The following is a 25,715-nucleotide window of genomic DNA, read 5'->3' as shown; positions in this document are numbered from 1 at the left end:
AGTTTCAGTCTCTGGAACCAGAATTCTGACCTGTGTTCAGATCCTGGGTGATGATGACGGTGGTGGTGATAATTGTTTTCCAAGGGTTTTAGAACACAAAACCAGGAATTTGTAGACAGATGCATTTTAAAAATGATTTTCCTTTCAGAGATAGCCCCCCGTTCAAGTTGATTCTAAAACTAACACCCAATTTTCCAGGAAGAGGTTTATGCTAATTAAAACCAATTCCCTTGATTTACCACTAATGAGCTAACACTAAAAACAAATGTCATTAAGTCTTACTTCAAAGTTCAGACCTCTGCCTCCATTAGGTACTTAATGACTGTGCAGTGGGTTAGGGACCCCCTGGAACTGCTGGAAGGCCTGTGAGCTCACTTCCTGGGCTTCCTCAGTGAGTAGATACGGAAATAAAGCTCACCTTAGTGGCTGCGGTAGTTCAGATCTTGAGTGACCCCCAAGGCCCATGTGTTAAAACCTTTATCGCCAGGATGGTGCCATTGGAAGGTGTTGAGGCCCAGAGGTGAGGCCCGATGGGAGGTTGGAGGTCAATGAGGATGTCCCCTCAAACATGACTGTGGGATGCTGGTCTCTTACTTTCACTTCCCAGCACCATAAGCTGAGCAACTTCCTCTACCCCCTGCTCCTCCGTGATGTGCTGCCTTGCCACAGGCTCAAAAGCAAAGGGCCAACCAACCATGGACTAGAATTTCTAAAACTGTGAGTCAAAATAAACCTTTCTTCTCTTTAAATTGATTATCTCTGGCATTTTGTTACAGCAGTGGAAAACTGATTGACAGTGGTATTTGGAGGGGAAAATGAGAGTTTGCAGGTAAATCTTTTAGATAGTACCATGATCTACTGAATGGCGCCATCCCCGCTGGTCTCCACTTTGGGCCCCGCATTCTTCTCTGTCAAACTGTAATCACCATGTCCTGATGCCAAGTCACACTTGTTTCCAGGTCAAGTTTTTCCATCAACTCAGACTACCCCCAGATCCAAGTGGCAACCTGAAACAAACTGAGTGCATGCCCAGAAAACCATCTTGCTTTCAAGCTGTACAATGGTTAATTTTATTTGCCAACTTGACCATGCTAGGGAATGTCCAGGTAGTCAGCAAAACATTCTTTCTGGGTATGCCTGTGAGGGTATTTCCAGAAGAGATTGGCAGGGGAGTCAGTAAACATCTCCCCGATGGGGAATGGAGCATCCAATCCTTTGAGGGCCTCAACAGAACACCCAGGCAGAGGAAGGGTAAACCCTCTCCCTCTTTTTGAGCTGGGACGTCCATCTTCTCTTGCCTTTGGACATTGATATTCCTGGTTGTTGGGCCTTCAGATTCAGTCAGGGGTTTACACCCGAGGCTCCCCCCATCCTCCCATTCCTCAACTCCTTGGATGGGGACTTACATCATGGGCTCCCTTGGTCCTCGGGCCTTCAGGCCACAGCTGAGTCCCACCACTGGCCTTTCTGGTTCTCCAGCTTGCAGATGGCGTATTATGGACTTCTTGTCCTACAGAGTCACATGACCCAGTTCCCACTGTGATTCTCAATAGACAGACAGACAGTCCACGGGCTGTGTGTGGACTACTCCAGCATTATAGCCTCTGAATAGGAACATCTGGTGTCTGGGACTTCCTGTGGCAGTACCACGGGGTAAGATCGCCCAGGCACGTGTGAATTCCTATTCAGCCCTGCCTGGTCCCACACAGCACCAGAGATGGGGTGACCTGCGGTAGTCGCACAGCCTCTCAGAGGTGGGTGTGACCTGCCAAGATGCCAATCGACCTGCTGACTGCAAGACATCACCAAGCAAGACTCCGCCCCCGAAACCTCACCCTGCCTTTGAGGGACCCCCTTCAATAAACCACAGGAGCCATTTTTTAATTGTCCAGCTCCGGGTCCTGGGTGGGCTGGATCCATTAGATGCTCAACCTTAAAACTATCATTCTGATTCTTTGTCTTTTGTTCTTCACTAATAATTTCTGACTTATTTTCTGCATGACTTACTCCCTCCTGGGCAGGAAGAAGGACCCCCAAGTGAGGTACTGGCCACCTTCCCATAGACAGATAGACAGATAGACATAGATATCCTCCTGGTTCTGGAGAATTCTGATTACACTAACAGCTGGGCAGTCGGGCTCAATTCCCATCAGTCACTTTCCTGTCCAGGAGTGAATCCAAAGCTCCATTAAACATGGAAGGGGGAAGGGAATGGACATCCTGTGGAAAACCAGAAGGGGGAAAAAAAACATAAAGAATTAACTGTTAGTGGTATGAAAATCACAAGTAGTCAAAACTGAGTCCTGTTTCTCAAGATTTATAAAACTTAGAATGTCAGTATTGGATGGAAGCTTAAAGGTTATTATATGAAGTAAGGTAACTGCTAGAGGCTAAAACAAATAAGCCCTGAAATCTCAGTGACTAAAGAAAAGTCACTGAGACTCTGAAGGGCCTTTGGGTAGTTTAGTTGATATCCAAGGGGAGGAGAAAATAAGTTGGAGAGCAAACAGCAAAGCTCTTTCAGAGCTGCCAAGTACGACCTTTCACACTTACCCTTAACATCTAATTAGAAGGCACACCCACCCTTGAAGACCTCATCCACAGCTGGAAACGTGTAAACACACCCAAGGTCCAATCAAGTGAGCAAGTGAAGAGTCTGACAGTTGGCTAGGTCCCACCAGTACACCTAAATGGCCCTCCTCATCCTGTATCAGGAGAGGGACACACCAGCTGGGGTTAATTCTGAACTAACACCAGTATTGTTGGAAATGCAGGCTCCATATCATAACTGGAAACTTTAAAGCCGCCCCAAAAAGCTTCTGGACGGATTAGAGCGACAGAGAGTCAGCCATGATAAAGACCTAAGCACGGTTGAGCATCTAAGGCTCAATGAGTAACAGCAGGTGGTTGCTCCAAATCATTGCACAACCAGCTCTTGTCTGTTCATTTGGTTTCCAGGGTCTCTGGATGTTTGTAATCTGCAAACCTCTGTACACAGGTAAGGAATTGTTGTGCTCATTTGCAGCAACGGGTATGCATTAATTAAAATTGTTTTCACAACAGGTTTATTAGTGAACTCACTATTTCTCAGAAGCACTGGAGAAAAAAAGTGCAACCCCCACACGCATGCCTGGTGCGTCCACCTCTGTGGCCATTCGTTTCTTCTCCGTCAGGTCTTTCCCACGCAGTCCATCCAACCCAGGCACGTGAAGGCCGATTCCTTGTGCAGGCTACTGTAGTTAAGTGTGATCTGCTGTGACATCTGGCACACCGCTGAAAACCAGGTTGCTCGGTCACATTGGGTGTGTGGTCACTCATGACATCTGCAGACTGTTGGACACTACCAACAGTAAGACACTGTGAAGGGGCATGTGGACAGGTTGACAACTGACTGTAGGAATCAGAAAATGGAGTAAAGAGTTGAGGGTGAAGAGCAAAGATGGACGCTCCTAAGATGCTCTTCTCTGTCCTTAACTAAGCAAAGCCTCTAAGCCTTCCTTCCCGCAGGGAGCCCCGTCTTCTAGAGGACCTCCAGAGTCCTTTAGAGAGAGCAGCGTGGGTCAGAGGGCAACAGAAATGCTGTCTTTCCTGGGCTCAAGCCTCTGCCGTCTGCGTGTTTCCACGCGTGCAGCGAGGGCTTTGGAAGTGCACCTGATGCGATCGTGGGCAACGAGGAGGGAGACTGCAGTGGGTGCCATCTGGGGGCTGCAGACTCTGCCAGGAGGAGGACTTGGACGTGTCTCTAGTGGGTGGGATTGTGTCTTCCAGAAGAACCGGGAGGAAGGAAGTCAGCTCTGACAACAGAGGCAGGAAGAGACCTGAGGCTGCCTGTCACACTCAAGATCAGCTCGAGAGATGGCCTAAAGAAATTGCTTAAATCCAGGTGCCACTTTGCAGAAAAGAAATGGACTTCACTGTAATGTCATCAAACTAACTTATACTTAATAATATCCCAGGTCCATTTCCACAATGCGACGGATCGATTTTTCTCTCCTAAAAGAAAAATTGATGCGAGCACTCATCGTCTCTCTGGCTCTCACTGTGGGGTATCCCGTGGAACCAGAAGATCTTTAGCAAGCTGTTCGAGGCTGATAGCAACTTCTTGTCAATGCCAGTGTTTTTGAGATTAATATCAAGTACAAAAGTGTAAAAGTGCTGCCTTTTCGTTCTATCAAGCTCACAAAAAATTTGTACAATAGGAAACAAACTGTAAAACAGGAAAGAAGACAATTCCTTTCTCCTGATGAGCTTGGAGCCTTTTCAAGCACACTCAGGTAGCCTAATAACAGCCTTGTGAGCTGGGAATAGGGAATTTATAAATTCCTTATTTATAATGATTTATAAATAGCTGATTTATAAATATCCTATTTATAAATGATGGAAGGGGACCCCAGAAAAGACTTTGCCAAAACCCTACAGCATCTACACAGAGCAATGGGGAGAACAGGGGCCCAGGTCCACGGGCAGTGAGCACTGTTTTCTGATGATGGGAATTTAAGGCTTTAACCCAAAGCTGAGAAACCTGCCAATCTCCGTGATTTTTGTTACTGATCCCTAGAATTTATCTGACTTTATCGCAAAGAGATGCTTGAAAATACGAAACAGGACTTTCCATTAAGTTGTTTGTCTTTTGTTTGTTTTTGGTACTGGGGATTGAACTCGGGGGCCCTTAACCACTGAGCCACATCTCCAGCCCTTTTTTATATTTTATTTAGAGACAGTGTCTCCCTGAATTACTTAGGGCCTTGCTAAGTTGCTGAGGCTGGCTTTGAACTTGCAATCCTCCTGCCTCAGCCTCCTGAGTTGCTGGGATTGCAGACATGCATCACCACACTCAGCTAAGTCTTTGTTTTTGTTTTTGATGGAGCAAAAATCCATTGAGAAATCGATCCGATTATTTTATAAGTAGGGAAACTGAGGCTGATAAAGCCAATGGCTTCCTCTGAACACAGCTGGAGAAGAGCTCAGAGCTCTGACTCTTACACCTGCTGCCCCAGGTCCAGAGGCTCAGGCCTCATCCTTCACATCCCTTCAACAGAAGCACAGGCTGACGAGTCCCTGTTTTGGTAACGTCTGTGCAATAACTGATCAAACTCTGCTAGGAGACAATATCCCTGTTGTTTTGATTTCTGAAATGTCAAAACATGTAAAGGATCATGAAGTCAAGATTGAATCTCGGGTGGATTGGAGAAAATTGTCAAGTTTGAAAAACAGGAGATGGAGATGGAGAAAAACAAAGCACTTAGTCTCTCTCCCTTCACGGGAGGAATCACTGTCAGCGGGGCGCTGTGTTCAATGACAAGATGGGGCCTGCCGCCCGAGAAGTCCTCTGCTGGCTTTTCAGCCACCACCAAAGCATTCAAAGAAGGGACCCAGTGACAGGCGAAGAAAAATGTTTGTAGAGGATATGGAGAAGGAGACTTTCTCCCTGGAAAAATTCAAAGGAGGACAAAGGACAAGATAAGAACAGCTCCCCTTACAGAGACTCCTTCCCCCCACACGAAGGGAGCTACGAATTCTGGGAAGCATTTATTCCTGGGAAGAAAGGGAGAAAGAGTGGAGAAGGGAGGAGGGGAAAGGAATTCACCCTGCACTAGGCTCAACGGGGCCCCTGCAGCCCCTTCCCTAGACATCTGTCTTCCCAAAGAACTGATCAGTATTAAGACAGACCCGCAAAAAGTTTGTTGAGAAACTATTACCAAAGGGTGAGTCTCAGAGGACTTCAGCAGGAAGCAAGACACCCTCACTGTCCAAAGCTCACCAGAGGGCGTGGAACTCTGGCATCAAGTGGACGGAGGAACATCCAATCGGATGAGCAGGTGGGGGTGGGCTCCCAGGGGCACAGCACAGGAGGCGTCCATCCCTTCTAAAACTAGGCGCAGAGCCAAGGTTGTCTGCCACTGCAGCCTTAAACTGTCAGATCAGTTCAAAGATTTGAAAAAAGAGAGAGAGAGAGAGAGAGAGAGAGAGAGAGAGAGACTATTTGCTTGTCTGAGAAGAAAATGATGTTGTTGAATACATTCTCCACCAAGCACAGAGCTTCAGGCAGGAAGAGTCCCAGCTCTAAGGGGCAAACTACATCCTCCATTCTCCACGGTGGGGTGCACCTCCTAATAGGGACAGAGAACCAACCTGGTGACATTCTCTGTTAAAGAAGCCTTGAAGTGCCACAGAGTTTTCACCAGAGGGACGTGAGAGGGGAACCCAATCTCTACCAGAAATGTGTTCCTCAAATTTAGGGCAGCAGATATTTGTGGTTCTCACCTCTGTGCTGCATAAAAGGGAGCTATCTAGGTAGACCAAGGAGGTGGCTGTGCATCGTCACCCTTAGTGGAAACCCGTGAATCACTCTCTCCTTGCCTGGTCCTGGGCATCGAGGGCGGGAGAGCTCTGAGCTACCTGCCTGGACTCAGCCTTGGAAGCAGCCTGGGGTCCTCCAGGTCATAAACAAAGATGTTGAGGAGAGGAATCTCCATGTTTCCTTCTGGTTTTTTTAAAACTATTTTTTGTAGTTGTAGATGAACAAATGTCTTTATTTTATTTTTATTTATTATTATTATTTGTGTGTGTGTGTGTGTGTGTGTGTGTGTGTGTGTGTGAGTGTGTGGTGCTAAGGATCAAACCCAGTGCCTCAAACATGCTAGGCAAGTGCTCTGCCAGTGAGCTACAGCTCCACATTTTCTTTATCCACTTATCTGTTGAAGGGAACCTAGGTTGGTTCCATAGTTTAGTTGTTGTGAATTGAGCTGCTATAAATCTTGATGTAGCAGCATCACTGTAGTATGCTGATTTTAAGTTCTTTCAGTATAAACCGAGGAGTGGGATAGCTGGGTCAAATGGTGGTTCCATTCCAAATTTTATGAGGAATCTCCATATTGCTTTCCATAGTGGTTGCACCAATTTGCAGTCCCACCAGCAATGTATGAGTGTACCTTTTTCCCCCACATCCTTGTCAACACTTATTATTGCGTTTATTCTTTTTTTTAAGAAGACTTCATTTTTTTAAATTCATTTATTTTTTGAGAGAGAGAGAGAGAGAGAGAGAGAGAGAGAGAGAGAGAAATTTCAATATTTATTCTAGTTATCAGTGGACACAACATCTTTGTTGGTATGTGGTGCTGAGGATCAAACCCGGGCCACACGAATGCCAGCCGGGCGCGCTACCGCTTGAGCCACATCCCCAGCCCCATGTTTCCTTCTGTGCAGGACACTTTACCATGGCGTCAGCCACGGGGGTAAGAAGAGAAGGTTTTCCTGGGGAAAGTCCTCACTTTCCCTCACTCCTACCCGGGAGCCACTGTCCTGGGGCTGTGCAGGGTTGCAGAGGGATGAAGAAGTGGAGAAGGAAACTTCCTCCCTGGGAAAAGTCAAAGGAGAATATAGGACCAGACAAGAACTTTTGCTTCCACCTTGGAACTCAAAATAAGAAAAAGCCTTCCGACCTGGGCCTCCGTCATCACACAGCTCCCTACAAACAAGCAGAAGAGCTGCCGGATGCCCCCAGCAAACTCCCACCTCCTTCCACCTACGTTCCTCCAGCCCTTTGGCTTCTAGCAACAAAATTCACAAGTGTCTTTCATCAGAGTCATTTGGCAGGTAGCAGCCCGTGCAATGGCCCCATCTCGAGCACCTTTGTGGCCTGAGCCGAAACTCCAGCAATTCATCTTAGCCTGGGCTCCTGAGGGTAACGGCATCATGACCCACGCACAGCACACGGGGCGAACCTGGGAGAGAAAAGGGGGGAGATGCCCACTTCTCAGCCCCAAACTCCCCAACCAAACCATCTTTCTTCCCGCTATTCCGTCAACCCTGAGTAATGACCTCCCTGTTTCAGAAGGAAGCCCGCGAGGCTGTCCTGCACACCACACTGACTCAGAGAAGCAGAGCTGATATCCTGTGTCTTCATCAACAAAAGAAATCAAAGGATGAAAGAAACTCAGGCTACTTGAAACATGTCTGGAAAACACTGGCAAATCTAAAGAAGAAAAATGGAACTCACCTGCATCCTATCACCTGTCGATAACCACTGTTCACATGTCCCTCTAAGTCATCCCACCTCCTCTTCTGTTTTTTTCCACAGCTGACATGGCACAAAGTACATAGGTTTATTTCCTGATTCTTTTCTTTGTAATATTACAAGAGGAATAGTCCCATGATCACCAGAGGAAGTCCACAGACAAGACGCTTTTTAGCCGCTTTGCCTTTATCTTCCCACGATAGAATCGTTCATCATCTTCTAAACACATTTATTTTATGTACTTATTTTGGTAACAGGATTGAACCCAGGTGTGTTTAACTGCTGAGTCACACCCCCCAGCCCTTTTTGTATTTTGAGACAGGCTCTCGCCAAGTTGCTCAGACCCTCGCTAAGTTGCTGAGGCTGGCTTTGAACTACTCATGATCCTCCTGCCTCAGCCTCCCTAGTTACTGGGATGAAGGCGTGTGCCACCGCACCTGGCTAAACGCATTTATTTCAAAGTTTCATTGTGTTCTGTCTAAACAGTGACTGTAAAGCGACTTTCTGGAGCTGCTGAGGTTCGGTGAGTTTGTTTTGAATCTTGAGTGTGAGATGGCGTTAAGGGACCATCGTACACTTCACAGAAGATTCAGAGGGCAAAGGCTACTGTAAATGGGGGGGGGGGGGGAGCCTGGCTTCAGATTGCAAAAAGAGAGCTCTGGTTTCCATCTGGCAAAGCCCACATGAGAGGGCAGAGGGATTACTGAGAAAATCAAATTAACTGCTGATCTAGAGGCCAGATTATGCTGCAGTTACGCATAATCAAGGCCAGGAATCTCCTGCTGGAGGTAAGGGAAGGCTGCAGGGGGGGGGGGGTCTCTGCAGAGCTAAAGAAACACTGGAAAGTCCAAGGACTTGTCAAAGAAAATCAGGGTAAGAAAAAAAAAGTGTTCACCTGAGGTCCAGATAGGGGAATACTAGGGTTAGATGAGTAATAGCTAAATACAGTTACGAAATAGTATGAACAGGTATTAGTTTTAACTAGACTTTTCTATCTCTCTGATCTGATCAACCAGATCACAGAGTTGCAAGGGGGCTATCGGTTGAACTGTGTCTCCTGAAATTCCTTAAGTTGGAGTCCTAACTCCCAGACTCCTAGAATGGACCTTATTTGGAAATAGGGCTACTGTGGACATAATCAGTTGAAGTGAGATCATACCAGAGGAGGGTGGCCCCTAATCCAACAGGACCAGTGTCCTTATGGAAAGGGAACAGGGAGGGAGCCAGAGAGACCTCGTGAGACAGGAGCTACAGGCCACAAGCCAAGGTACCTCCAGGAGCTGGGAGAGAGGCCAGGAATAGACCTCTGGAGCCTTTGAGAGCGCGCATGGCCCTGCTCATGCCATGCTTTCAGACCTCAAGCCCCTACAAGTGGGAGCAAATAAGTTTCTACCTCTGTTGAACCTCCCATTTTGTGGCTCCTGTTACAGCAACCCCAGGAGACAACACAGACCCGATCCTGGAAACCGTTTCCCCTGACTCCCTTTGCCATGTGGATCCTGTCAGTAAGGGACAGGTGTTTGCTCCGGGCAGTGCTCCAGCTTTCTGTAGCTCCATGGGACCCTCTCAGTCGTGTGCACTCACTGTCCGCGGAGCAATGCCGTCCATGACTGAATGGCTCCAGTTATTTTCACCGTGTGCATAGCCTTGGTGATATAGTTATCAGCAAAGCTGGCTGACCTCAAGCTTCACCATCTCTATTCTCCCTGTAAAGCCTTATTTTACACTGGATAAAAAGATCCTGTGTCCAAGTGTGTGTGCCTCTGTAGCTCAGCCCTGAACCAAGGCACACCAACTTCCAGAGGCAGCCAACAGTACCAGGTATTGGAATGATGGTAAACCATCCCTGAGTTCCGGCCTTGCTAACACGGAATCGGAAGTGAGAGCAGACACCACGCTCTCCTCTGTGGCTTGCAGAGCCTCCTGCCCCACGGTGCCCACCGAGAACAAATCGATGCTAACAGGCTGGCTGGCTGAGTCATAGGAAGCACACGGCCTCTTCCTCTCCCGCCACAGAAGGGCAGGGAAGGAAATGGAGGTATGAGTCACCCAGTAGCCCTGGAAATGGGAAAGTCCCCCGGGAGCCATCGGGGGCTCAGAGAGACGTCTTCTTTGACATGTTCCATTACGTTCTGTTTTTCTTTTCCCCAACCAGCCACATTGCAGAAGGGACTGAGAGCCGAAGACGGCCGTCTCCCCCCGGTCTGGTTCAGTGAGCATCTGTTGTGTACACTGGCCCTTTCCCCAGGGAGGAATAACTGGGACGAGGGAGATGATTAGTTCATAGGCGCAGCTGCCAGAGGTGCCCGGGGCTCAGTGACTCAGGATCGGAGATCAATGCTTTTTCGGAAGAGGTGCAAATAGACCTCATTTCCAGGATGCCTGGCTCTGGGGGCGGATGGGAACTTCTGTCCCTGCTTTGTAATGTGGCATCCCACCAAAGGGCCCTGATGCGGTCCAGCCTCCGCACGGCAGGAAGCAGATTCCGTGTTGGCACCGACCAGGACCCGCGCCGTGAAGGATCGCTCCCAGCCCCCTTGTGCTGGGTGCCCCTGGACTTCGCGTCTCCCTCCTCCACATCCAGCTCCAGGCAACAAGTGCTCACCGAGCAGGGTGGGCTCTGGGCAAGCCCCACGCGAGGGCTGTAGAAGCTCCCGGAAAGGTGACGGAGCTTGGAGAGAAAGCAGGACGATTCTTTCTCCCCTCACTGACAGCAATTCAGGGACGGGCCTTTCCCTCTCTGTTCCTCTGGGAACTGGAAAGACCCAGGCTCAGTCTCAGGCTTTGCTTGCTGAGGAGCCTGGACCAAAGCGCAAGAGGAACTCATAAAACTTGACAGACTGATTGGGAAATCCACAGGAAAAGTAAAGGATCGAGACTTGCCGAGGCTATTTTATCTGTTTATTTATTTACTTATTTATTGGCTGAGGCTATTTTAAAGGGGACAACCCAGGTCAGGGGTCTTTTGCTGCAAGATGTCAGACGAGGAGCTGTATGAAGCCAAGCTGTGAAAGATGCTGGGGAATAAAGCGGCAAGAGAGGACGCCACAAGGAAACTCACACTGAGGTCAGACTTCACAGGTGACAGACGTGGCATTCCAAATCAATAAGGCAATACGGAGGCTTCAAAAATGGCGCTGACCCTCTTGGTGATGCCAATAAAAATGACTTTCTTACTTCAAAGTGATGACGGTCATCTGTGCTGTTCACCAAATACCCCAGGTGTCTCCTACTCCCGGGGCCCATCGTGGAGTGGCACCTCTCTGTCCCCTCTGAAGTTAGACGTGCTCGCAGGACTGACTTTGGCCCGTGAGATGATGGATCAGAAGAAATGGGTCACCTGTGAGCAGAACTGAGGCACCAGTGTGTGACCCGCCACAGGTACCGTGACGGCCCTGTCCAGACAAGCCTCTCTCCCCCTGGCTGTCTGTTTCTTCTGCACAACCTAGCCTTTCCCGCTACAGAAAACCAGCCCCCAAGTTAACTACAGGTGACTAAATAACATCTGTGGAAACTTTTAAATTTTTAGCAAAGGATCCAGGCAAATATCTTTATGACTCAAAGTACCAAAGGATTTCTTTTAGAAGTTTTGGAAAGTTATAAGCCATAAAGGAAAAGATCAATGCAGTTGCATCAAATTTAGAATCTTGTGTTCACGATGAACACCACAAATTGAAATGACAAGCCACAAACTGGAAACGATCTTTGCCGTGTGCATAACTGACAAGAGATTAGTGGAGAATAGACATGAAAATGCCCCAAAGATCAATAAGGAAAGCGCAAGCAAGCCAGAAGGAGATGGAGCAAATCAGGTCAGAATTACGTTTCTGGTAAACATACGGAAAAGCTGCTGCCGTCACTTCATAATTGGGGAAATGCAAATTAAAGCGATTAAACCACTTCACACCCATTGGTTTGGTAACAATTAAAAATTTGATAACACTCAGGATTTTCAAAGACACAAAGAAACAAAACCTATTCTGGCAACACTGGCAGATGTGAAAAATTAGTGAATTACATTGAAAAGCAATTGGTCAAATCGAGTGAAGTTGAGGACGTGAAAAACCCTCCACCCAGGAAAACGCTTCTTACTGTACTTCCTAAAGGAATTCCCGAGCACTTGCATGGGAGACGTTCTCCTTGTTTGTAATGGCAAACCATCAGGAAAAAATTCAAATGTCCATCAACCAGCAGAGTAGACCATTACCCACCTGCTGTCTGACTGACAGCACCCAGTGGGGTATCCCACGGCCCCTGGTGTCAACATGGGTTCATCTCAAAACAACCAGAGGACCACACTGCAGAAAGTGGTGCGGAATAGGTGGCACTCACACAGCTGGAGAACGCGCACACGATAGTAACCACAAACATAATGTTAAGCAGGAGTTCAGGGACACCAAGATGGCGGACACAGAGTACTAGAAAGAAGTCACTGGAGGAGAAGGCAAGGAAAGGAGTCCTCTTCCTGTTGACAATGAGTCCCATTACCATGACAACTCCCACCACTGAGGACTTATCACCATGACAACTCAGGCCACAGGTTTGGTATTTTAAAATGAACAATGGGGGTAGAGTGGGCAGTATTCTAACGAGGTTTTCTAAAGTAACCAATGGAGGGAAATTGGATGAGATTCTAATTAGGCATCCTAAGGTGATCAATGGGGGCAAATGGGGTCAGATATTCAATGGGGTCTGTATCGAGAAGAAAATGCTTCACAGCTTAGCATTGAAGACACTAGTTTCTAGACTTCGGGGCCTGAGCGCCTCTCTCTCCTGCTCAGCCCACTCCCCTCCACCCAATGGAGTGCTACTTCACCTTCACCTTCCATAAACCTGAACTTAGTCTGTTACTTGGGTGTGTCTTGCTCAACTCTTTGTTCAGGACACTGAGGACCTGGACCCCAAATGGACACTCTGACATATTAGAGCAAAAGGAGGCAAGGAAATGAAAAATACCCTTTCCCTGGAGAGAACGTGTAACAGGATCAGGAAGGAGCACAAAGTTAATTATTAAGAAAAACTAAAAAGCATGACTTGAGACGGGCTTGAGATTGGATCCAGCTGGGACGTGGGTTCACAGGTACTCCATGTACTCTTGCTCCGAGGCAGAATTTTGTTCACTTATGACTTCCCAAGACATATGGTAAATTGAGCCCCCATCGGTGTTTTGCTCACCACATCACTTCTGCTAAGAAATTTCAAATTAATAAATGGTTTCTAGTGGGAACAATTTTGTCCCATTTCTACACAAGCCTGTCTCTTAAAACAGTGCTTCTCAAATTTGTCTGCAGATTGGAATCTGCGGGTTCCCTGTTCTAGCCCTAGAGGTTCTGATGAAATTGGTCAGGGTGGTGGCCTGGGCAAGTCCAGGGATTAGAGCTTCCAGACGATTCCATGTGCAGCCAAAGCAGAAAACCACCGCTTTAGGGGAACTGGGCAAAGAGCTCATCTTTTAAAACCTGCCAGCTATGGGGAGGAGTCTCAGGTCAGCCACTGCTTTATAACCTTGGCCAATTGCACGATCAGTTTTTCCATCAGTACAATAAGATAGCAACACCTGTTTCCTGGATTCCTAGAAGAAGTATAAAAGACTGATGTGTATTAATTACCCAGCCAGCTATCTGATTTATAGCAGTAGTTAAGTAATGTTTTTTTCTCCTTAGGATTGATAAATAAAATTGTGATATATTTCCTAGCAATAAAAATTAGTTCCCCTCCTGTGTGTCTCACAAGAAATAAACACCAAGCAGATGGCTCAGATACTGGTCATTAAAGGAAGGCTGGTTCTGGGAGAGCCTGAGGTTGGTCGATGCTGGGAGTGGGCTATCTCAACACCCTCCCCTGCCCAATACCCAGTCTTTCTCTCTTCTTCTCCACCCTACTGACCCTGTTCTGACACAGCCCATAATCGTTCTGTGCTTTCGGCCCATCTGACTTAAACACTTGCTTGCAATTTTGAAAAGTTGTAATTACATGTTTACTCCCAAGCCAATGCCTTGGTCTGCTAGATTCTCCATCTTTTTTTTTAAACTGATATTATTATCTCAGGGTGTCAAATATCACTATTAAAGTGATGGATGGAATATGCTTTTTTCTTCTTTTTTGGGGGGTGGGAGTGGGGGCGCTATTTATTTAAAAGCCATGGTCTTTTACACTAGTCATGAATTATACTTTGCCCTCAAAAGATTAGACTCTGTTTTTCAGGTCTACTGTTACTCATTTTGCATATCATCTATTACAAAAATAATTTTATATAGTCATCATTTTTAAAACCGCCTACTAATTTCTCAAATTGTCCTTGATGTGTGTGGGAGGAGGGGCAGGGAGGAGTCTTGACACTCAGAAGACGGAGCCTGTTGGGGGTTCTGCTCACCAGACTGTGTTCTGAGACCACCAGGATGGGTGCACCACACACAGGATTCTAGAAGCCAAGCAGTGCATGAGGTGTGACCTCCAGGCGCAAGACACCATGATAAATTTTTTGAAGAAAAGGTCCAGGCTTGTAAAGAAAACTCATAATATGGGACAGTTAACAATGTAAGACTAACCACATGCACAGACAATGCTTGCAAGAATTCTGTGTGAAGAGAGCTGAGCGGGTAAGGACACCGCAGGGCAGGGAGCGATACCTTATCTGAGTATTAAAGACCTCGAAGACCCTGAGATTTGCCTCCAACCCGTTCCCCCACTCCTCGTTGCCTGGAGATTCCTGCTTATGTCTGGCCAGCATTGAAGGAAATAGACCGTCTGCAGCAGTCCTGCTCGCTTTGCAACCGATGGATCTGAAGGTAGCTTTAAGCTCCAGTTTTTGCTCACTCAGGTACTGGGAAATATTTTCTTGCCCAAACCCTTTCTGCTTAGATTCCCACTCTATGAAGATAACCCTGTTCTATGAATCAGACATCTAATACCAATCCAGGAGACGTCACCCAAACAATGAAGCTGGCAGAACACCAGGATGAACAGGTTGGGTCACTGGTGACACTGCAGAGCCATTCTGTCAATCCCAGGACTGCCCAGCCCCAAGATGTTCTATGTGCAATAGCTGTCTTTATTAACGAAATCGCTTCCATGGGCTACCCCTTTAATGACACCAGAGCTATGAGCATGTTGGGGGACGACAACCAGATTTAACGGACCGCACTAGCAAGTGTGAGAAAGGGAATGCACTGGAGGTCCAGGGATCCAAAGCAGGGACCCGAAACCCAACAGGAAAGAGGGCATAAGATAAGAGCATCTGGTAATGCTCTCCCTTAGAAATGGAGGCACGCAAATATACCCAATCAATCTTTGACAAAGAAGCAAAGACAACTCAATAGAGAAAAAACAGTCCTTTCCAAAAATAGTTCTGGAACAACTGAATGTTCATATACAAAACAAAACAACAAAACAAAACAAAACCACCTTACGGTATATAGACAAGTTTCATGAAGCTTTTTGCAAAATTAACTTAAAGTGGATCATAGATCAAATTATATAAAATGCAAAACTATAAAACTTCTGGAAGAAATCAAAGAAAACCCTGAGTTTGATGATAACATTTTTTAGATACAACACTGAAACCACAATCCATGAAAAAAACAAAACCCTGATATATTGGAGTTATGGTTTGGTGTGCAGTGTCCTCCCACATGCATTATGTAAGACAAAGCATGAGAGTTTAGAGGAGAAAATGATTGGGTCATGAGAGCTTTAACCCAATCAGTGAATTAATCCCCTAACAGGGATTAACTGGTGGCTAAAGGAGGTGGGTCCCTGGGGGTGTGCCTTTGGGGTATGTGTTTTGTACCTGGTGAGTGGAGTCTCTGTTCCCTGATCATGTGAGCTGCTTCCCTCCACCACACTCTTCTTCCATGATGTTCTGCCTCACCTCGAGCCCCAAGGAATGGAGACAGCTATCTATGGACTGAGACCTCTGAAACTGTAAACCCCAAATAAACCTTTCCTCTCTAAAATTGTTCTTATTTGGGTCTTTTAGTCGCAGCAGAAAAAAAAAAAAAAAAAGCTGACTAAGCAATTGGATTTTATTAAAAATTAATAAATTAGACTTTTAAAACTTCTGCTCTGAAAAAGACATTGTTAAGAAAACTAAATACCAATGCATAGTCTGGGAGAAGATATTGCAAAACACAAACCTGATAAAGGGCTAGTATCCAACACATACAAAGAACTCAATAACCTAATTTTAAAATGGGCAAAGGATCTAACGATGGCTTACTAAAGATATCTAAATGCAAATAAGTACATGATTAAACAGCAATAAAATATTATACACCTATTAGAATGACTACACACACACACACACACACACACACACACACACACACACACCAAAAGTGACCATACCAGCGGATGGTGAACATGCAAAGAACTGGAGACTGTCATTCATTACTGGTGGGAATACAGAATGGTTCAGCCACTTCAGAAGATGGTTTTGCAGTTTCTTACAAAACTGAACAGTCTTACTATACAATCCAGAAATTGTGTTTCTAGATATTGACCCCACAGATTTGAAAGCTTATGCCCACACAAAAATTTACAGGTGACTTTTCACTCATACTCACCGATAACTGCAAACAGTCAAGCTGTCCCTAGTAAGTGAATGGAAAAACAAACTGTCAAAGAGAGAAAAGCAAGTTAGCTTTCAATAATCATAAAGGCATACTGCGGCATGAAATACTGCATGACTGTGACATATATGACAATCTGGAAAGGATGAAACCACAGACATGATTTAAAAAAAAAATAGTTGTGAGGAGTTCATGGGGAGGGGAAAGGTGAAACCGGTGAAGCAGAGGGGACTTCCGGTGGCAAAACTGTTCGTGTGATACAGTAACGGAGGGAACGTGACTTTAGGGATTGGTCAGAATTCAAAGAATTACACAAAGAGTGAACTTCGTGAATGCAAACTGAAAACGTCACTTAGGGCACTGTGGGGCGTGAGGGTGCACAGTGTGACAAAACAATCTGATTGGATCACAAATGTCTGAAACAACCTCACTGAAGACGATGGGGGAAGGGTGCTGACTTAGAAATGAGCGGAGTCTGTAAGGAATGGCACAGCATCACCCTGCTGTGATACAGTGGAGTCCCAGAGGGTGCGGGCTGACCGTTCTGACCCCGCTGCATGCGTAGGTTGGCACTGCACAAAAGGTAACGGGTGGCAGATGATGACAGCCACGTTCCTCGCTGCTGGGCTGGGATTCCACCGATACCCAAAGGGAGGAGGCTAGGATGATCCAGGTGGCACTGCATTAAAGTTGGAGACAGGAGTAGAGCCCTCGTTTAACTTCCTGTAGGTGCAGATGGTACATAGAGAAATACCAACAGATCTGCGTGGGCTACACACGACAGTTAGTGTACATGATTTCCTGGCTCTGCCCACCGAGTGGGCCTGGATACAACACCCAGGAGCAACTGGACACCTGGGGCCTGTGGTATGTTTTGTTTTTGTTTTTCTGTACCAGGGAATGAACCCCAGGGTGCTTAACCACTGAGCCACATCCCCAGCCCTTTTTATTTTTACATTTTGAGACAGGTCTCACTAAGGTGTTCAGGAACTCCCTAAGGTGCTGAAGCTGGCTTTGAACTCTCCATCCTCCTGCCTCAGCCTCCCGAGCCTCTGAGATTACAGGTGTGCACCACCACAATGGATCGGCTGTGGTATGGTTTTCAAAACCATTTTCCAGTAAAAGGAACCAGGTCTCTGAAGTGATTTTAGGACTAAGACAAGAAATACACAAGATGAGTTTAGACCACCTCCTAGTGCCTGATAGTAAGGAAGTGCTCAAAAAAAAAAAAACATATATCTACAATGATCAGGATATGTCAAAAGGAGATACAAGGCACGTGGAAGAATTCTCAAGGAGCAAAGCTGGAACAATCTGAGCAAGAAATTAAATAAAGTGGTATTGGATTATATGCCAAAGTATAAAATACAGATCCATGAGTTCATACTGAAATAAAACAAAAAAATTGGACAGGTCAATAAATGAAGGAGAAGAGACAGATGTCCCATGCAGAAATATTCTAACTTATTGATGTGGCCAGTCCACCCTCTAGAAGTGAAGCCCAAGTCTCCACTTCTTATGCCTGGCTGTTCACGGTGATTCCTCCCCAAGAGCACAGCATGGGAAGGGGAGAGCCCTCGGGAGAGGAGGGAGCATATACGAATGTGACAGCAAGAGATCAAGGCCAACATCAACATGGAGAGCGCACCACGGACACCAGGTACGCAGAGCGGCATCCCACCTCTGCCATCTTGGTCACCAAAACCCATAACCCCAGGCTACTTGCAAGGAATACCAGACACCCCCAGCTCAGGGACACTGCATGAAATACCTGACCAGTCTCCTCAAAACTGCCAAGGTCATCAAAAACAAGGAAAGTCCTAGAAACTGTCACAGCCAACAGGCACCTAGGAAACAGGACAACCGAAGGAAATATGATGTCCAGGATGGGATCTTGGAACAGAGAAAACTCATTACATCAAAACTAAGGAAATTCAAATAAAGTATGGGCTTTAGTTAATAAAATATTAACATGGGTGCATTGATTGCAATAAATGTGCCATATCAAGGTTAGCTGCTAATAAGAGGGGAAATTGGATTATGGGTATATTGAAACTCTTTCTACTATTATCTGGATTTTTCTGGAAAAAATAAAAGTTTATTTTAAAATTGTTAATGCTGCTTGTAGCATGGCCTTAGCAGCCTTTTCTTAGAATCTCCATCCCAAATCAAAATAAGCTGGGATCTCAGAACTAGAGTTTAACACAGAGAGAGACAGCCAGCCATAAGGATATGAGAGCAAATGTTGAAGCATTTCACTTAAGTCATAAACACAATCAGTAAAAAAAATCATAAATAATAACCAATGAAACTTGAGAGGAGGTTAAGTGGGAAGTAACGTGAGTTCAAAACCTCCTCTTTCACAGCAGGAATCAAGAGGTAGTGTGTGAGCAGATATGGCAAAACACACACATGATTAAAAGGGAATCCCTCCAGGAACTAGATAGAGCCAACTTGGCAGCATCCTGAAATTAGTTACTACATGAGGAAAATAGGGTTGCTATGGCAATCACCTGGGATAATGTACCTAAGGCACTTAGCTCAGAATCTGGAACATAGTAAGTGCTCAGTAAATCATGTGGATGGAACAGTAAAGGGAACAGGGCCCCAGATTCCTTGTGGCTTTGTAATTCACAAGCACAGCATCACTCGAAAAGCACAGGGTCACTGGAAAAGCACAGGAAACTCCTTAGTTGCTCCACAGAGTTACATGACTTCAGGTTCATTGCTGCTTAACATGTAGCCTGTCGTGATTTTGCAACCCGATGTAGCGCAGAATTGGCAGATGTCCCAATGTCAGATATTTACACAGACAACAGACACCAGTCTCACATTTACCTGCGTAATTGAAAACAAATGATGCCTGACAGATGTTTAATTATTTCCAAATTTCCTATTAGAACAATGTCAGCACGTTGCAAAATAGATTTTGATGAATAACCTGGCCACAATAAACCTTTTAAATGAAAAATGTTGGCTTTGATGATCTGAGATTTTCAGATTATGAAACCATTAATCATTCTAAGCGTTATGTCTCATTTCTGCTAAAGAATTATTTTACACCCCTAAAGCCATGGCATGTTTATTAGACTTATGTTAGAGAAGAAAATTGCTTCTGCTCATGGCTCTTCAAGTTCTATTTAAAATAATTTCTAAACCAGAAATCATTTTCCCCTTTCTCCATTAGGTGTAAGGAATGTTGAAATGAATTTTTAAAAAATCTGTCAAAGTCCCCTGCCCATTTTCCAGACCCCAATGTAGTGAGATGATAGTAAGAATCTTGCTCTTCGGTGAGACTGCGGAGGACCTGGGTCTGAGTCCCAGCAGACCCATCCGTGCTGCAGGGGGCCTCAGGACAGGGCTGTGCACAGGCTTTGGGAAGATGTTAACGCCTATGGCACTGTGGTATCCTACGTCACAAGAAAACTTCTAAATTTTCTGGAACCTACAGGAGCTCTTTTTGAATCACCCCAGCTCATCAATGCAGTAGGCAGATACTTGATGGAAAAGTTGCTCCTCAGCCTGCAGCGGGGCAGGTGGAGAGGCACAGAGGAGCCGAAGGGATGCCAAAGAAGCAAGCTGATTTGTGCAGAAGAAAGCTCAAGGATCCCAGGCACCAGCTACCTCTGGATCTCGGAGGGACGCATCCACAGGGAACGCGCCTCCCGCCTCCTGCTGTCTATTTCTCTGTGCAGCCAGGCGACTGCACCTGCCCTGGCCTACCCTGGCCTGCCCTGGCCTGCCCTGCTGAAGGCCGGAGAAGGGCTGTGCTCAGAGATGCCAGGCCCACGGAGAGGTGAGGACTCCTGCTGAGAAAAGAGGCATAAAGGACAGGCCATAGACAAGAAAGGGAGCCCACGTCCTTCTTCCCTCAGCCAGAGAAACCCTGGCAGCCAGGACCACCCTCCCCAGGGAAGATGGTCCACTTAACAGACAGACAGACAGACAGGGTGGGGACTCAGCACCTGCCAATGAAGCAGGAGGCTCCTCCCCAGGGTGCCCAGGACAAGCCCCAGTCAGGCACACAGAGCTTCCAACCAATCTGTTCAGCTCCTCGCTGAACTGAAAAGACAGCTGAAGACCAGAGACGTGGTGCTTCTCCACGAGACAGGGGCAGAAACACAGAGAAACCCCGCCCAGGGAGCAAATGCGCACCTAGAAATTCTAGAATTAACGTCCTTGCTAGGACGAGAGCAGGCGGTGAGTTCATGAGAACCAGAAAAGAATGTCGTTCAAAAAAAAAAAAAAAAGAGGAAAAGAAACATGCAGAGGACAAAGAGAACTCACAGAGTTAAAACGACGATGAACAATATAAAGAGAAAGGTTGACAGATCCGTCCGAGGAAAATTCTCAAAAATTAGATCAAACATGAAAAAGATTAAAAAAAAAAAAAAAAAGGTAAGAGAGAAAGGATAAGAAAATCAAAGGACTGATTCTGAAAGGTCAAAAGCTGACCCACTTGAATTCCAGAAGCTAGAAGAAAAAAAGATGGAGGGGAGGCTATTTTGTAAAAAAAAAAAAAAAAAAAAAAAAAAGAAAGAAAGAAAGGAAAAAAAAAAAAAGAAAGTGAGCAATGTGAGAACAGCAGGGACATTTTGAGAACTGAGAGCCGGAACTTCTGGAAAGAGCCTCCTGCAGGCCTGGAACAATCAATGCAAAGGAGCTGCGCGGTCATTTTTCATTGTGAAATTTTCAGGACGCTGTGGGTAAAAAGAAGACCCTCATGGATTTCAAAATGGAAGAAAAAAAATCCCAAACAAAGAATCAGAAATCAGAACTTCTCCATAGCAAACTGGGGGTGGGGGGGGTGTTAAAAGGCAACCAGACACCGAGGGACTGACTGCTGACCAGGTCATCCATCAGGCCTAGGGCTGGGAGAAAGGCCTTTCCAGACATGCAAGGTCTTAGCACTTTTACCTCCATGCATCTTTTCCCCCAGAAAGCCACTGGGAAATGGGTTTCATCAAAAATGAATAAACCAGGCAGGAAATAGCTCAGAGCTTGAACGCTTGCCTGGCATGCACAAGGCCCTGGGTTCAGTCCCCAGCACCACAAGCACAAAATACAGGATAAAACCAGGAAAAGATGGGATTCAAGAAAAGGCATTGGAGAATCCCAGGATGACAGAAAGCTCCCGGATGCAGCTGTGCAGAAGGCAACTGATGAGGACTAGGTTAGGAAACGGGCGGGGGGGGGGGGGCGCTGGCCCCACCAGGGCACGCTGGCAAGCTCGGCACCGTGTGTGAAGTGACAGTGACCTGGAAGGAAAGTTTCCTGCAGTTGCTTGAGCCTCTGAGGATGCTTCAGTTGTAGGAAGAGCTCTAAGTAATCTTTAAATGATTAAGAAATCTAAGTAATTTTCAAATGAAACAAGTCCAGAGGAAACAAAAAGTTATATAGTGGAAGAACTGTGTTCAGAAGGCACTGAAACCTCAAAAAGCTCTGAGCCACAGTACACGTGCATGACAACCTGAGCACTGGATCCCAGTCTCACCCAAAATGGGATATATTAGGAATGTGTAAGGTGTGTGTGTGTGTGTGTGTGTGTGTGTGTGTGTGTGTCTGTATGTGTGTAAGGTAGTAAGAAAATGAGATCCTCATTTTCCACAACAGGAGTGCAATAGATAATGACAAAAATTTGAGGGCAAATTAAGAAATGGTTACATATGCACGATTTTTAGAGATGTGGAAGTAGGAAATTTAAGAATAAAAAGTAGTTGCCCTGAAGGGACAGGAGAAATGGGCCAGAGCCATCTGTCTTTAATTAAATATGCTGGGTACAATTTAACTTATATCTTGGTGCTATTTAACTTTTAATACCAAAAATGTGTATGACTTTTATAAAAATAGAATTTATTGTTTTTAAAAAGTAAGTTCCTATGAAAAAAAACAGTTTCTGGCCAGGCATGGTGGCACATGCCCATAGTCCCAGCAGCTTGGAAGGCTGAGGCAGGAAGATGGCGAGTTTAAGTCCAGCGTCAACAACTTAGCCAGGCCCTAAGCAACTCAGTGAGAACTTGTCTCAAAATAAAGAACAAAAAAAGGGCTGGGGATATGGCTCAGTGGGTAAAGTACCCGAGGTAAAATCCCTGGTAGCCAAAAAAAGAAGAAGAAAAAGGTTTTGTACAGTTGAAACAACAGGATTCAAACTCTGTGACTCAAGAGCACCAGGGGGTGGCAGGGACGTCCAAGGAGGGAGACGTCTAAGGACCCATCACCAGAGAGGTCTGGCATTGGGAGCAGGGTGTTAGCACAGCACTTCTAGGATGTGACAGTGATTCCAGATGCTGGGGACGTCACAAGGGCACAGAGCGCCCCTTCACATGATTCAGGAAACTGCCTCGTGTGCAGGTCAGGGGCTGTGCTGAGATGTGCAAGTGGCAAGGCAGGGCAAGCGTGAGCACCTCCAGATCCATCCTGGTCTTCTGTCCCATGGCCACCCGTCACTGCCACCCCCTTCTCTTCTCCCACGGGCTCCGGCTGTCTGCGTGCGAGGAAGCTCTGAGCATCTGTTTCATGGCCCTGATTTCAGGACTCCAGCCCTTGGACTTGACTGCTCCAGAGCCAGCATCCTGACGACCACTCCCCCTCTCCTTTACCACTCTCATAGCCAGCCCGAGCTTGTGGGGGTCAAATGGAATCTGGCCAGCCACAGATCTTGTTGTCCATAATTTGATAAATAAGGGGGGGGGGAACCGAGTTGGCAGATAGGGACAAGAGACAGGGCCTGGACGAAGACTCCTTCATTTACCGAGGGCTGACTTCCTCGTCTGTCAAATAAACAGCTGGGCTCTCACCTAGAAGAGCCTGCTGGCCCTAACATTTGATGATCAGAACTTTGAACCTGGTACGTGTTTTCCAAAAGCTGGAACCTTGGGTTCCTCTGGAGGATTAACTGTGGAAGTCTTATGGGCTTGATAAATAATGATACGTAATTACTCCCCTGGAGACTTCCTTGTGCATATATTTAGGTGTTTCCTATGTGCAACGACCTGTCCAAGGCTGAAGTAGGTGTTAGGGACAAAGCTATAAACTCTGACCAGGATGTGAACTGCTTAAGTTGGGAACAAGTGAAATCAATAGCTTCTTCCTTCCCTGCTACTGGCAGCCTGTCCCCTGCCCCCCTTTGCATTTGGACACTCCATTTGGACCCCATGGCCTTATTACTACCTTCTTCTGGGCCTTGTAACTCTCCTGCTGGTTTGGGGATTTACATCTGTAGTCAGATTCTGCATTGAGACTTCTTATCAATTCTAAGGCAGAATTCACAAAATGTGCTCCACCATTCCACAAAATCCGACATCTTGAGAAAGAGTTCCATGGTCTCCTAAGTGTGGACCACACTGGAGTAACCCTCTTAATAGTTTTTCCAACTGGCTGACTTCTTGGCCCCCGCACATGCTGATGCTCAAGGCGAATCTGAGAGGGGGATGCAGGTGCTCGACCCGCAACACACAGCCAGGAGTCTCCCCTTTTTCTCCCCTTCCTGGACCGCTGGTTGGACACACCACACATCATGTATTTTGGAACAACTGCTTTAAAAAAAATAATCCTTGTAAAGACTATAATTGTCTTTTTTCCAATTTCTCCGATGAGGCACGTGGATGTCATGTCAGAGAGTGAAGGGACATTTACACATCACACATAGTAGGTAGCCAATACTATGAGTTAAAATAATGAGACTAACTTTATATCCAAAAAAAAATCTGGTCAGGTTCCCATTTGGGATGTCAAGTTGGGCTAAGTAATTAGCAGTTCAAATTCCCTCCCCGGTTCCGAGAGCAGAATTTAGTATTCTCTGGTCTCCTGGGATCACTTGACCGCATCCTCTACTCTAGCTGCAGAAAAATCCCATACAATTAGGCTACATAATTTGTTCCCTTTTAACTGGGGATGAGAGTTGGTCAAATTATGGGTGGGAAATAATTTTATCATTGTAAAAACTCTAGCCCAACACAGAATTTGTAATCACGATAAACTGAACTATAGAATAGAGACTGTAGCTGTACTATCCAAAAAAAATCACAATGTCAACGAGCTCATGCGTCATCCAGCTAGGGTAATCTCTACCACTCAGAGACAGAGAATAGCACAAAAAAGGAAACACCTCAAGGACAAGCAGTTGAAGCCATTATTGTATGAGAAGTCATAAAGGGAGTTGTTAGTGATCGCAAAAATATTTTTAAATAGTATGTAAGTGGATAATCCCAATTGGTGGAAGAGTAATATGGTTCTCATTCACATACCTGCTTCCTAAAATGGGAGGATGTGTGTGTGCAGGCATGCACGTGCACTTGCGTGTACAGGAGGTGAGGATAAGGGTGGCAGAGGGTGCAATGAGTTCTTCCACAATGGCCTTAAAGAAATCAGAGAGGTGGTACATGCACTAGAACATGCCTGTAATCTCAGTGGCTCAGGAGGCTGAGGCAGGAGGATCACAAGTTTGAGACCAGCCTCAGCAAGACCTTAAGCAACTTAGCAAGACCCTGTCTCAAAAAAAAAAATTATATATGTATATGGATATGGTCTGGAGATGTGGCTCAGTATTTAAGTGCCCCGGAGTCAATCCCTGGTGAAGAAGAAGGAAGAAGAGGAGCAGGAGGAAAAGGAGGTGTCACAGGGGGAGAAGGAGGAGAAGGAAGACAAATCGGAGAAAATAAACAGGGGGAAGGAAGAGTGTGGGAGGTTTGGCTCAATGCATATCCAAAACAGATGTTCATTTATTGACTAATGATGTTATTTAGCATTAAAAATAACATTTCATACGTAAAATGTTATTAAAATTCATTTTAAAATTCTGTTATAAGCTTTCTTATCCAGAGATAAAGAACAATAAAAAGCTCAACTCCCTCTAAACTTGAAGAAGGAATTTAACCTTCGGCCAGTTCTCAGAATCATCTGAACTTTGAGTCCAGAGTATCTCAAGAGAGAGCCCTGGCCGGGCACATCAAACCAGGATTATGCTGGCAAGCACTAGGGGGAAGTGTCAAGTTTGGAAATGTGCAGCATGTGTTTACCTAATCCACTAATCAGAGCTTTCAGATTTGCAACTACTGCAATGAAATTGACACCGGTGCATTAAAATGGGCTGGAAATCATCATCCAGAGCTTCTGTCTCCTTTACATGT

General features: G+C 45.9%; 1 long non-coding RNA gene across 1 annotated transcript; it reads right to left on the bottom strand.

The window, feature by feature from the left end:
* Nucleotides 1–1,056: 1,056 nt before the first annotated feature.
* Nucleotides 1,057–6,394, bottom strand: LOC144366367 (uncharacterized). The gene is made up of 2 exons (XR_013425445.1): nt 3,082–6,394; nt 1,057–2,220 (listed from the first exon to the last, which is right to left on the bottom strand). It is a non-coding gene; the product is annotated as an uncharacterized LOC144366367 (long non-coding RNA).
* Nucleotides 6,395–25,715: the final 19,321 nt, after the last annotated feature.

Source organism: Ictidomys tridecemlineatus, chromosome 8, assembly GCF_052094955.1.
Source record: "Ictidomys tridecemlineatus isolate mIctTri1 chromosome 8, mIctTri1.hap1, whole genome shotgun sequence".
In the NCBI taxonomy this organism is placed as follows: Eukaryota; Metazoa; Chordata; class Mammalia; order Rodentia; family Sciuridae; genus Ictidomys; species Ictidomys tridecemlineatus.
Note: the sequence above shows the minus strand (reverse complement) of the source record. Positions and strands in the feature narration are given on the sequence as shown.